Source organism: Podarcis gaigeae, assembly GCF_964106915.1.
Source record: "Podarcis gaigeae genome assembly, chromosome: 4".
Lineage (NCBI taxonomy): Eukaryota > Metazoa > Chordata > Lepidosauria > Squamata > Lacertidae > Podarcis > Podarcis gaigeae.
Genome location: NC_139677.1, coordinates 21,434,561 through 21,448,928, shown reverse-complemented (window position 1 = coordinate 21,448,928; position 14,368 = coordinate 21,434,561).

Below are 14,368 nucleotides of genomic sequence, written 5' to 3'. Positions count from 1 at the left end.
GAATCCCCGCGGCAGGGTGCGCTCCCGTTGCTCGGTCCCAGCGCCTGCCAACCTGGTGTAGGGGCACTTTAACATAAACTGATGGACACTTCACCTCTGTTGCATGACTGTGCTAGCTGGTGCTGTGTCCAATTACACCTGGAAACTGTGCTTTGGGTTTCAGAAGAGGAAGAACCAGAATGTGTCTATGAGACCCTCAAGCTGAATACCTGCAATTTAGAGCTAAACACCTTTAGGTTGTCTCCTAATGAATGAAGCTTGCCGTCACACATTTAAAGGACAACAAAGATCAAAAGCTACCTGAAAAGATGGGAAAGGTGTTACCTTTCGTGGTGATGTGTCACCTAGAGGAGGAACAGCAGACATGGAGGTAATGAGCTCTCATTACCAGGAGGAGGGTAAGCAGGGGCCAAGGAGTTCAAATAGCCAGAGTGTCAATCAACATAAAGTCTATAATGAAAGTCTCTGAAGTGATGTTATATTTTGAAAGCATTATGCACAATCAATTGCAATTATCCCGTTGACTGCTGCTTTGCTTTATTTTTAAGAGCAGTGATGAATAGATAGATGCAACCTAACAAATAATCACATTTACATTTTAACCCTCCCAAGCATAACTAACCTCAACTCCAAAGGGAGGCGAAAGTGCATGAAATACCCTCCATTTTGTAAGCTTCATATTCAACAAATTCTCCTACAATTTTTTTTTTTGTCATGTCATGTTACAATACCCTGTCCTATTTTCTTTTCTGTATCATTAGAGGGTGTTAAGGTCAGTTATATCCCCTTAAAGTGAATGAGGAAAATGAAACTGTGTCCATCCCAGCCATTAGAGCTTCAAGCTCTAATGGAAGTGAGCCCATTAAACACTGTGGGGCTTACTCTGAAAGCACCCTTCATGTGAATACTGCATTGTGCAGCTAAAATGCACCATGTAACCTGCAGGAAGGAAGAAGAGAGCCAAGGAGGCGGGGAAATGTGACATTAGGGCTTGTTCCAGGCAGACCATCTCCTCTCCATCACAACTCCAACAGACACAATCTGCCCTTTGAGAAGGAGGAAGAGAGTAGTAGTGGCAGGTGGAGACAACATCAGGGTCTGCTTCAGTTGGACCCTCCCTGCCCGCAGACTGTCTCACCAGAGTGGTGCCTGCTCTAGTTATCTCCCGTTTGGACTACTGCAACGCTCTCTATGTGGGGCTACCTTTGAAGGTGACCCGGAAACGGCAATTAATCCAGAATGCAGCAGCTAGACTGGTGACTGGGAGCGGCTGCCGAGACCATATAACACCGGTCTTGAAAGACCTACGCTGGCTCCCAGTATGTTTCTGAGCACTATTCAAATGTTGGTACTGATCTTTAAAGCCCTAAATGGCCTCGGTCCTGTATACCTGAAGGAGTGTCTCCACCCCCATCATGCAGCCCGGACACTGAGATCCAGCGCCGAGGGCCTTCTGGCAGTTATCTCATTGCGAGAAGTAAGGTTACAGGGAACCAGACAGAGGGCCTTCTCGGTAGTGGCGCCCACCCTGTGGAACACCCTCCCTTCAGATGTGAAGGAAATAAGTAGATATCCTATCTTTAAAAGACATCTGAAGGCAGGGAAGTTTTTTTTTAAATTTAACACTGTATTGTTTTTAATACTTGATTGGGAGCCGCCCAGAATGGCTGGGGAGACTCAGCCAGATGGGCAGGGTATAAATAATAAATTATTATTATTATTATTATTATTATTATTATTATTATTATTATTATTATTATTATATTGGACTGTCTCGCCCACCCCAACTTTACTTTTTATATAATTTATTGATTTTTTAAAATTTTATTTTAACATTGAAAGCTGCCTTGGGTGCCTTGACAGAAAGGCAGTATATGAATGCAATCAATCAATCAATCAATCAATCACAATCAATCACTAAAGAACACTTGGTCAACCTTAGACAGTAGAGAAAAGTCCTAGGTTAGAAGCCCTCTCGCTTTACAAACTAAACATCTCCCCTTCACTCCATGCTCCTTAGAGGTATGGAAGCCCCTGTATGTGTGCTCATCTTGAAGTGGAAAATTTAGGTCACAGAGTTGTAGCCTATGGGAAGACTGCATATCATTGCATTTTTGTCCCAGTTCCAAGAACGGCAGTTCTCAAGTGGCCTCCACCTTCTCATTATATTGGAGAAGTACTGGACAGGATCTATCTGCAATAGCTCCCATGCTCACACAGTAATGTTTGTAAAGGAAGGTATTTGTAGATCCAGTATTTGGAAGACTGAAGATACTTGTCCTGTGTTGAAGGAGATAAATGGAATTGGCAGGAGAAGAACCGGACCATAAAATAAGATTAATGTACTTACAGGTATTTCATAAAATAGCTTGGACAACCTCGAAAAAAGGAAAAGGAAAACCCACCTTCAAGGAAGATTCAACAAACTGCTAGGACATTATTCCACTGAGCTGATCTGGTTATAAGTAGTTTACTGTATATCATGTCTTATCCAGGTCTTGTAAATGTATTTGGTGTCTAATGAGGTTGTGACAATTGGGAAAGTCAAGTGCATACTGCTAAAATAAAATGTGCTACTTCTTATTTCCTGTATTCAATTATCATGTGATGAAAACAATAATCTGTTGCAATTGCAGTGGTCGGTTGTCAACTGCATTCACTAGAAGTCAAAACATACTTGTAGAGACCAAATAAAATGCATCAAATGGCCATTTTGTTACAGGGCAGCAGAAATAGAAGGAAGACATCCTGGAGGAACAAAAAGAGGGGGCACAAAGAATTATGGGAAGAAATGGTCACCTAGTAATAAAGACCTGCATAATCTGTGACCCACCAGCCATACATGGTAGTCTACCGGGGCTCAATTAATTGCTCTTGTTTTTCCGTGTGCCTCAGACTGCAAAAGGAGAAGGGATGCTTATCAGGCACCCAAGAATTTACAATACCCAGTGGCAGCCTGAAATTCATTTGGTGGGTCTATGAAGGCCTGCTATAATAGGAAGCAGAGGAAGCAGGAGAGCGGTTGCAGTAGGAATATAACAAGACATCAGTTTTGGTTCTGCCTCATAATTGTATGCATTGCTGTTTGAACTCCACTGCAGTTGAGCTGCCAACACACAAAAAAAGTTATTTGTACCCCTTCCGCTATGACAAAATTTTACATAACTAATTATGTAATTAATTATGTTATCGTTACAATATTCCACACCATTTATTTCAATGCAAAAGAAATACAATGGAATTGATGTGGGGGTGATCCATTACACATCATTACATATTGTTTGAGGACTTAATGCTGCAAAAGCAAATACTGATTGTGTTAACTGAATTTTTGTTCCTGACATTGGATGAAAAAGCAAACACTGGCAGGTTCCACTCCAGTGTCTACTCTTCCTGAATTCTCCAACAAATTCTTCAACTGCACTACACAATGGAGTGGAGCTTCACCATCATGGCAACTACTAGAATTCTCCACTGCTGGTGAGATCTGAGGCTGACTGCACCTTGGCCATGAGGGACAATGGTACGGTTCTTCCACTGGTGAATCCAATTTTTGCAAGCCCTTCTGGGGCACAACAAAGAACATAACACCTCCGTCTAGGATCTCTATAGTCACCAAAGCTGTCTCCAACTCCAGTCTTAGCAAAGCTAAGGACATGAGAACTATACACTATTCCATGGAAGATCTGCCACCTTCACTGAAATATTAAAACAATGGGTTGTATACAGTTGGTGTCCCTCTGTCCACAGTAAGCTTTTAGATCTACTGGAGGCTTCTGTCAGTGGAATAGAGAGGAAGGCGATTCTGGACCACTTCCCTTCACCCCTGCAGTCCTCCAGGCCACACTAGTTGGATACAACCAATTATCACTTTGCTGCAGAAATCCATTGTGATATTTTATTTTATTTATATACCAGCTATCATAAATTAACTGCTCCAGTGTTAAGGATTGTATCTATTATGGTGTGTGTGTGTTTTCTCTCTCTCTCTATTAGAAATAGGTTGGGATTTTTATTTTAGAAAATGGTTTCTTCTTTTAGCTTAGGCATAATAATGAAGCTAGATAACAAGTTAGCCGAAAACATTTATTTAACCCCATTAGAAAGAACTGCTGCTGGCTGGCAGCCTGGAGACACTTCTCAGAACAGCTGTGGGATTTTTCTATAAACAATAAAATTAATTATATATAAGAAATGTGAATGATATTTTTCTCTTCTTTGGATTTTGTTTGTTCTGTAGTTTGCGGCTTCCTCTTCTGAAAATCTCCACTTTCTTGCTAATGTTGTTTAACACCCTGCATGCACTAGATTGCTGAGCAATTCAATAACCTTTCATAGGAAGGTTATAACAATAACAACAACAACATACAATGAGACAAAAGAGGTGTATATGAATATGGCATTCTGAATCCTTAAACTTCTTTAAATCCCAATCACCAATTAGCAATTATTGATATGACCCAGGTTGATCATAAGGGTTGAAACCACGACAGAAGAGCCCATTGGATTGTCCATTGTCACCACTAACCCAACAGATAGCAGTAAGATTCTTCAGTAAGGTAAAGGGACCCCTGACCGTTAGGTCCAGTTGCGGACGACTCTGGGGTTGCGCGCTCATCTCGCTCTATAGGCCGAGGGAGCCGGCATTTGTCCGCATACAACTTCTGGGTCATGTGGTCAGCATGAGTAAGCCACTTCTGGCAAACCAGAGCAGCGCACGAAAACGCCATTTACCTTCCCGCAGGAGCGGTACCTATTTATCTACTTGTACTTTGAAGTGCTTTCAAACTGCTAGGTAGGCAAGAAGTGGGACCAAGCAACGGGAGCTCACCCTGTCGCGGGGATTCAAACCGCCGACCTTCTGATCGGCAAGCCCTAGGCTCTGTGGTTTAGACCACAGCGTCACCAGCGTCCCTAAGTTTCTGCAGTAGCTTGACTAAAAAATGCAATGCAATGATGTGACATGAGCTACTATCTACTATTCAGAATCCCCTTGGATCAAAGCACACAAACTGTGCTTCAAACAATGATTTCATTGAATTCCAGAGTTGCAAGGGACCATGAGTGTCATCTCGTAGTGAAATGCAAGAATCTTTTGCCCAACATGGGGCTTGAGCCCGCAACACTGTGATTAAGAGCACATGACCCTTCTTTGTGTGCTTCCTCCATGAGAGGTCCGGAGGGTGACAGCTCAAGAATAGGGTTAGGGTTAGATGGCTCTCCATCTGTGGAATGTTCTCCCTAGGGAGGTCTGCCTGGTTCTTCATTATACACCTTTAGGCGCCAGGAAAAAAACATTCCTCTTTAACCAGGTGTTTGGTTGATTTGATTAATGTCATATACCCTTTTAAAATGGTGGGGGGTTACTGGGTTGTTGTTGTTTTTATTTTGATTATGTTTTATATTCTGATTTTATCCTGTGAACCAGCCCAAGACCTGTGCGTATAGGGCAATATATTATTATTAAATAATAATAATGCTCTACCAACTGAGCTATGGTATAGAAAACATGGTACCGCAGTAAATTCGAATATATATTGCTTTAATTCTGAACTTGTCATATCCATTTCCATAGTTTGGGGCTGCAGTGATAGTTAAGCCCAGAATCAACAGTTTCTCCTCTTTGGGCAGATGAACAGCATGGATTTCATGAAGTCTCCACACAGGATTGCTTAAGGATTTCTAGACCCTTGTGAAATTGGCACAATGGCCTAAACTGCATCAGGATGTTGGCACTGGTGAAACAGAGGTTCACCCTGATTGTTCAGTGAGGAACAAGGGAGGTGAAAGATGCCAGTAATGCTAGAAGGAACATTGGGACCTGGGATATAACCAAAGATCAAGCATTTTAAAGATTTTAGGCATTTTCTATAATTTTCAGCCTGAACTTCTCATGTCCATGTGACTTTGATGTGTCATAATCCTGAAAAATGCATTCACAGTTGCAAGTGAAAAGCTAATCTGATTATTAATAAAAATAGATAATCTTGAACAGCAGTAATTATACTGTTTCAAGCATCCCTGTGTAGCTATCAGAAAATAATGAGCTTGTACTTGTAAATGTTCTCTCAACCCACAGAAGGATAATATTTCAGCTCCGTGTCCTGAAAGATAATGGCCTGACCTCCTCCACTGAAACTTGTGACCTCTATGGTACAAGGGACAATTCCCTTGTGTGATATATATATTGCATAGACTCACTCTTGTTGTAAGGCTGTCGGGAGATCTGATGCTATTCACAGATGGCCACTCTGTGTGTCAGAGGGGGGTAGGCAACCAATGTCACACTCCCCTTCTTCTTTCCCTCATATTTTGCCTACAGATGCCGGAAAGAGGAAGGGAAATTCGACAGAGTGTTATTGTTTTGGGAACCAATAAAAAAAGTAAGGGGGCCACCTACAAAGCTAGCTGAATTGTGTCTCTATATTTAATAGTCTGAATCAAGCAGAACACTAGTTCTATGGAGGGATTTTACATACATATCTTGGTCTCCGCTCACCTTACTGGCCAACCCCACCCATCAGCAACCCCTCTCATGCTTCATCAAGCCCTCCTCGCTCTCAAAACCACAACCACATTAGGCCAGGGATGAGGAACCTTTGAGGTTCACACCCCATGGACCAAATTTGGCAGGTTGGTGGGACAACCCACATGACAATCACATGATGTAGTTATGAGGTGACATGATTGACAGATGAGTTGCCCCACTTACCTCTTCAGATATTGAAAGGGGGACTGCAGGAAGGATTGCAAAGCTGGCCCTGTGCTGATTCTTTGAAACTTTGGCAATCCTCACCCTGTTTTTCCTTGGTGCTCTCCAATGTCAAAGATGCAAATGAGTGCCAACCTGCACCAGTAGCCACTAGTACGCCTTAAAAGTCAACAACCCTTTCTCCCGCCTCTACCAGGGCCCCACAAAACCCCCGTCTCCCCTTAGATATCATGGGAAGAAACAAGATTTACCAACTATCGAAGAATGGCAAATGAAGATGATGGACTATATGGAACTTGCCAAACTGACCAGGAGACTCCGAGACCAGAGAGAAGAGATGGTGGAAGAAGACTGGAAGAAGTTTAAGGAATAATTGAAAAAATATGTTAATATTTAAACCTTAGAATAGCTTTGGAAGTGGATATAGGCTGTCTGTGTTTTTTATTTGTGTTATAAAATGAATAAAAAAAAATAGAGATAAAATTAGATATAACAAAGTGTCCTACCTCCTCCCTTTAGAGCTTCTCACAGAAGGAGGAGGGAACAGTGGGAGGCGGCAGTGGAGAACAACCCAGGACAGACATAGAGGATCAGTCCCAACAGTCCCAACCAACTCCATCCTGTTGTCCCAACACCTTCTCTCTGTTTCTCTCCTCCTCACCCTCCGCCGCTGAGGTGAAATGGCTTCATTGGTGAGGCAGGCAGGCTCATCTACCCCACTTAATGATCAGTGTATTTGCTTGTTCAGCAGCAAAGTCACACTGAGAGCCAGTGTGGTGTAGTGGTTAAGAGCAGTAAACTTGTAATCTGGTGGACCGGGTTCACTTCCCCGCTCCTCCACATGCAGGTGCTGGGTGACCTTGGGCTAGTCACACTTCTGGAGGTGAATGATTGCAAAGTGATATTCTTTTGCTCCTTTGTAAGACGACTCTTTTTCCCTCCAGTGAGCCACAGGCAGGAAATAATCTAAAAGAATAAATATGTTGGGCCAATATAAATTTCACCAAGCATTCTAAAATGTTGGAGTTCCCCTGTTCTGGTTCAGCTGCATTAAAAGAGGCATGAAATTAGTAATGACCACTCCCCACTTAAAACGGGGGGCGCCCTTTGCATGGACGCGTGCAGCCCCTGGATCTGGAGCGGCCCCAACAGCATAGGCTTGGCTTTGCCTTCCCTCAGGTGGGATACCTGGAGGTCTCCGCCTACCTCAGTCAGTTGTCCAATCCCACCTGGGGGAAGAGTTGCCAAGGAGACCAGGCCAGGTAGGGGAGGGATTACCTGCCCACACAATAGAGGGAGGATCTTACCTGGGAATCCTCACTTGGCTCCAGAGCTTCGGAGACCTCCAGGTATCCCACCTGAGGGAAGGCAAAGTCAAGCCTATGCTGTTGGGGCCGCTCCAGATCTAGGGGCTGCACGCGTCCACGCAAAGGGTGCCCCCAGTTTTAAGTGGGGAGCAGTCATTGGGGATGGATCAATGTTGTTCGCATGAAATGTGCAAGCTTTTACCCAAGAAACACGCTTAATGTTACTCAAAAGTTTAAAATTAACATTGGATAATAGTACCATAAGAACAACTTCTGCTGCCAAGTTAAAGAGATCTTTCTCAGATTTCCCTCTCTGGTTCCCTCCATTTGCTGATATCAAGCAGCTGGTGACCCTATATAAAGCTGTCTGATTTGGGAACTTACTCCATGGGACTGTTTGCCTACAGCTTAATGTCTTTTTTGATGCAGGTGAATACCATTCAGTTTGCCCAAGCAGATGAAGAGCTGGAGTGTGGCCACATTATTGTTGTGCCGTGGTGAAAAGTATCATTCAATTTCTTGAAAGTTTTTTATCCCAGTGTGTGAGAGGGAGTGCGTGTGCAGGCATCCTCAAGGCACTTAAGGATTTTTTTTTAGAATTTTGTTGGATGTAATATTTTGAGTTCGCCTTATGAAAGTGAAGTGCTTAAGCTACTTAATGAGGTTGCCCATCCTCATCAAACTTTTCTCCAGCAGCTTCCAGGTCAACCACAATTCATATTCTGAAAGGGGGAGGGGGAACCTTCCTCAAGCTTTCTTGGCATCTGGGAAGGGAGCAGAGTGTAGACTACAAGAGAGATTATTCATAGAAGGACAATCACAAATTCCCCTTGGAATTAGGTAAGCACTCGGAAATAAGGTAAGCACAACAAAAATATCTTCTGCCCACCCATGAGAATTTCAGTGGATTTTTATTCTGTTGATGAGGCCAGGCTGGTCCAGAGTTGCCTCCTCAGTCAAGGACAGGGTTATTTCCTTTTGCTATGGGCTTTTTCCTGAGAGGCAGCCTTAGCCTTCAGCAGTAAGGAAACTGGGAATCCCCAGGTTACAGATAAAATTCAGCCAAGGTCCACATTCAGACCTTAGTTCAGATGATACCCACCCCGATATAGAATTATACATGCATTCAGAATGACCTTATTAATTCAGAATGTTCTTCTTATAATATTTTGTTTTCAGTTTTATTCACGACACTTGGGACTGAATGTGGCAGAGAACAGCCCAGAATGGGCTGACATGAGAAAATCCACTTGATGATCCATTTTCAACAGATCTCCCTTGCATTCCTAATGTAGTATCACTACCAAAACATTCCAGACATTCAGTAGCTCTCCTTCTGCAGAATGACTATGACATCCACACCTTTTATGGACACTGATTTATCTGACTGGCAAACAGAACATATAAAATACACGGTACACATTTTGTCCTATGAGGAAATCTGTCCACAGAATCACATCTATATTTACTCTAACGTCAAATTGTTCCTGGAAACATAAGATAGATTTAGATATTTCTCCTCAAGTTTTTAAAGCCGTGTTCTGTCATTTTATTAGACACTGCTTCCCCGTGGTTTTCTAGTAACATTAAATCACAGCATTTCCCGTAGCTTGTCATCTTGGGTATTTCTAACGAAAAATGCGCATTGCTAAATTCTGTTCCTGTAACAGCCATGCCCCCTCCTCATTTTCTCACACGGTGACCAAGGAATCGAGATAGCTGGCCATGCTTTATTGGGAACATCTGCAGAACTCTGTGCTGTGACTGAAAAAGCACTACGAGGTACAGGGAGCTTTCATGCAAAAGGACTTTCCATTGGCAGCCCTTTGGAGAGGGAAGACAATTCTGCCCTTGAAATGTACCTGAGGGGTATAGGTTTTGACTTAAAAAAATAAAAAGATCTCCTGTATCATAAGGGGATTTACTTTTGCTTAGAAACACTGAACAAGGACTAATTCTTCTCAGTTGAGAAAAAAGGTCACCCCGAAATAAAAAAGTTGGAATCACTATATATGTAACATTGCTACAAATGAGTATTAGCACTTTTAAAAGCTTTATGGAGCTGTTTAGAACTTTGGGACTTCCTAAAACTGTTTTGAACATTCCAGAAGAATCCAAATATTGGTCTATATAGATACCAAGAAATAATCAGTGCGCAGAATGTGCTATCAAAGTGATGCAGGAACGTTATGGTGCTTGCAGCAGAAACGAAGACAAACTGCAATCTCGATTTATTCTAAGCCATAAGAAGCGATGTACATTGTACATCGTACAAGCATTAGAAAATTTGCAAGCTCTATTTTTTCCCTGCATTACAACACATGCTATGCATATTACATAATATATTATACAGTTACATATACAAAAAATGATTTATTGATTCCAGGGTGACCTTTCCCCCCAAAAGATTTGGAAATGGCATTTCATTCCTTTGCTTTTAGGCAAAAGTTCATCTTACTAAGCTACAGGAACATGAGGTTGTAAAAAAGTTATAAGCCTAATGTACATGTTTCTCCCCTACATTGGTGGCAAGGGGAAGAAGAAGAAGAAGAAGAAGAGGAGGAGGAGGAGGAGGAGGAGGAGGAGGAGGAGGAGGAGGAGGAGGAGATTGGATTTGATATCCGGCTTTATCACTACCTGAAGGAGTCTCAAAGTGGCTAACATTCTTCTTTTCCTTCCTCCCCCACAGCAAACACTCTGTGAGGTGAGTGGGGCTGAGAGACTTCAAAGAAGTATGACTAGCCCAAGGTCACCCAGCAGCTGCATGTGGAGGAGCGGGGAAGCGAACCCGGTTCACCAGATTACTAGTCTACTGCTCTTAACCACTAGACCACACTGGCTCTGGATATCTGCCACATATCTCATTTTTTATATATAATAATAAATTTTATTAAATTTCCACATATATTCCATCAAAATTTAACATCCACTTCTCATCAACTACATCTTTTAGACTTCCCTCAGCATGTCTGACAATTCTCCGTATTATCACTTTTACTCACATTCCTCAATTTTATATTGTGCAATAACAATTTTAATCTTATCATCTTTTTCCAGCAATATTTCTACCAATCATTTTCACAGAGCTCCTTGAAAACCAACAAATGTTAATTTTTCATCACATACATTTTCGATATATTCTGTAAATTTATTCCAGTCCTCGGTGAATCTCTGGTCTCGCCGGTTCCTAATCCTCCCTGTTAATTTGTCCATTTCTGCATATTCCATCAATTTCATTCGCCATTCTTCTCTCGTAGGCATTTCTTCCTGTTTCCACTTCTGGGCCATCAAAATTCTAGCTGCTGTTGCTGCGTACAAAAATAATTTCTCATCCTTCTTTCTAATTTCCTTACCTAATATTCCCAATAAGAATGTTTCTGGTTTTTTAACAAATGTATATTTTAACATTTCCTTAACTCATTATAAATCATTTCCCAAAATTTTTTCACCATTATACTGTTAGGATATTTCCGTTCCACCTTAAAAGGGAGCAGGCTTTGTGAGTCACAGAATCTGCATATTTCCTGTTCACAGGAAGTTTATGTTTTGTCTATGCTTTCGTTTTTCTCTCTGTGCCTGAGACATCGAAGCAGGCAGTCATGTTTTCTCTTTGTTCTGACCAATGCTGAATAAAGTTCTAAATAATGCTCTCCTGAGTGCATCTTTCGCTGTACGAACTCTGCTGATAGAGCATGCACTAGTCCTTGGAATGTGAGAAGCTATTTCCGAGGCTTATGTCGCTAATTGATTGATACTGCGTTTCTACCAGAGGTCGATGGATCGTCCGGAGACAGCGTGGGACATGGAGATGGCCTTTGTCTCCCTGGCAGTATCCCAACATTTACATTCCCACCACATATGGTAAAATGTTCCTTCTTTTTCATGACACTTCCAACATTTATTACTAACCTTATACATCTTACCTGGTTTAACTGGCGTTACATACCATCTATATAACATCTTCATAACATTTTCCTTTATTGTAGTACATGCAGTAAACTTCATTCCTTCCTTCCACAATTTTATCCAATCGTCAAATTGAATATTATATCCAAAATCTTTGGCCCATTTAATCATTACAGATTTAACCTCTTCATATTTTGTATACCATTCTAACAGTAATTTATACATTCTGGATAGAATCTTCACTTCATTATTCAAAATTTCCTGTTGAAACCTAGATTCCCTTCCCGAAAAACCTCTTTCTAATAACTCTTTTTTAAACGTTTCATTCAACTGAAAGTAATGTAGCCAATCATTAACATATTCTTTGATTTCTTCATATGGTTTCAACTTCCATTTATTTATTTATTTATTTATTTATTTATTTATTTATTTATTTATTTTTTTTCATATGTTATCCATTTCCCTGTCATACTGATCTTTTTAACACTCATTGCCTCCAATGGTGATAACCAGTATGGTGTTTTAGGTTCCAGTAAGTTTTTATACCTATTCCATACTTCAATCAAAGATCCTCTAAAGATATGGTATCTGCCATCTATCTCTTGGCTGGACTAGAAATGAACTAGCTCCTTTGTGTGTTTGAATCTCCCTCTCCTTGTTGGGAGCACTCATACTGGACTGCTATTTGACTCCTTGTGCCATGCTGAAGAGGAGGAGGAGGGGGAAAAACCACTAGTTCCATTTTATTCAGTACCTTTCATTATGCTAGGTAAAGGTAAAGGTACCCCTGCCCGTACGGGCCAGTCTTGACAGACTCTGGGGTTGTGCGCCCATCTCACTTAAGAGGCCAGGGGCCAGCGCTGTCCGGAGACACTTCCGGGTCACGTGGCCAGCGTGACATCGCTGCTCTGGCGAGCCAGAGCCGCACACGGAAACGCCGTTTACCTTCCCGCTGGTAAGCGGTCCCTATTTATCTACTTGCACCCGGAGGTGCTTTCAAACTGCTAGGTTGGCAGGCGCTGGGACCGAGCAGCAGGAGCGCACCCCGCCGCAGGGATTCGAACCGCCGACCTTTCGATCGGCAAGTCCTAGGTGCTGAGGCTTTAACCCACAGCGCCACCTGCGTCCCTTCATTATGCTACCCATCAGCTATATGGAACCAAACATTTCCTTCTTTTTCTGTTTGTAATAGCGGAGGTTTTTTTTTTTTTTTTACTCTGGAAACCACTACTCTGCATGAGCAAGCAAGAGCAACAGATCCCAGAATACACACGCCTGGTGTGTGTATGTTTGTATGTGTGTTAGTTGTGGTGGTTTTGGGCCAGGACAGGGTGAAACACAGGAGTGGTTGGCAGAGAGGTACACTATACTACTACTGTGGTGTTGCTGCCACTTACTGGAAGGGAGGGGTGCAAATGGCACTGTGGTCTAAGCCACTGAACCTCTTGGGCTTGCTGATTAGGTGGTCAGCAGTTTGAATCCCTGCAACGGAGTGAGCTCCCATTGCTCTGTCCCAGCTCTTGCCAACCTAGCAATTCTAAAGCAGGCCATCTCAAGTAGATAAACAGGTATGGCTGCAGCAGGAAGGTAAATGGCATTTCCGTGTGCTCTGGTTTCCGTTACGGTGTTCTGTTGTGCCAGAAGGGGTTTAGTCATGCTGGCCACATGACCCGGAAAGCTGTCTGTGGACAAATGCCGGCTCCCTCGGCCTGAAAGTGAGATGAGCACCGCACCCCATAATCGCCTTTGACTGCATCCAGGGGGCCTTTGCCTTTTACCTTACTGGGAGGGGTACAAGTGAGGCAGCTGGGAGGTTAGAGCTCTTCAGACGCACTGGTGGAGCCAATCCAGTGCTTCCATCAATGAGCCTACACAGCCTTGACCTTTCTGCTGCCTGACCTCTCCTGGTAAGTAACACTGCTGCTGGGAGGTCAGGTTTCTGACACCACCTCTCCCTGCTGGTTCCTCCTGGCGAGACAAGACATATAGCTTCTCCCAGTGAAGAGAAATGTAACTGAGTAAATTGTTAGGATATTGTTCCGTTCCACCTTAAAAGGGACAGGCATGACTGTTGTGTGTCACATGCCTGTTTACATTTCCAGCACAGTCTGCTGGGAACTTCCGTTTTGTATATTGCTTTTGTATTGCTGTTTGTATTGCAACTCGACTGTCCACTGTATACTGTTTTCTGGAAGAGTTCATGCTAATGGGACATCAGAAACAGATTGACTATAAGCTCCCTCCCACATTTTTTCTAGCAACACTTCCCATCATGCCATTTGCTATGATGTAAAGAACTCACTAAAGCTGGTCCAGGTGCAAATTTAACTGAGAGAAGGCAAGCGAAACTTCCAGAGAGATTTATAAACTGCACCTAAATGGGACGCGGGTGGCGCTGTGGGTAAAACCTCAGTGCCTAGGGCTTGCCGATCGCATGGTTGGC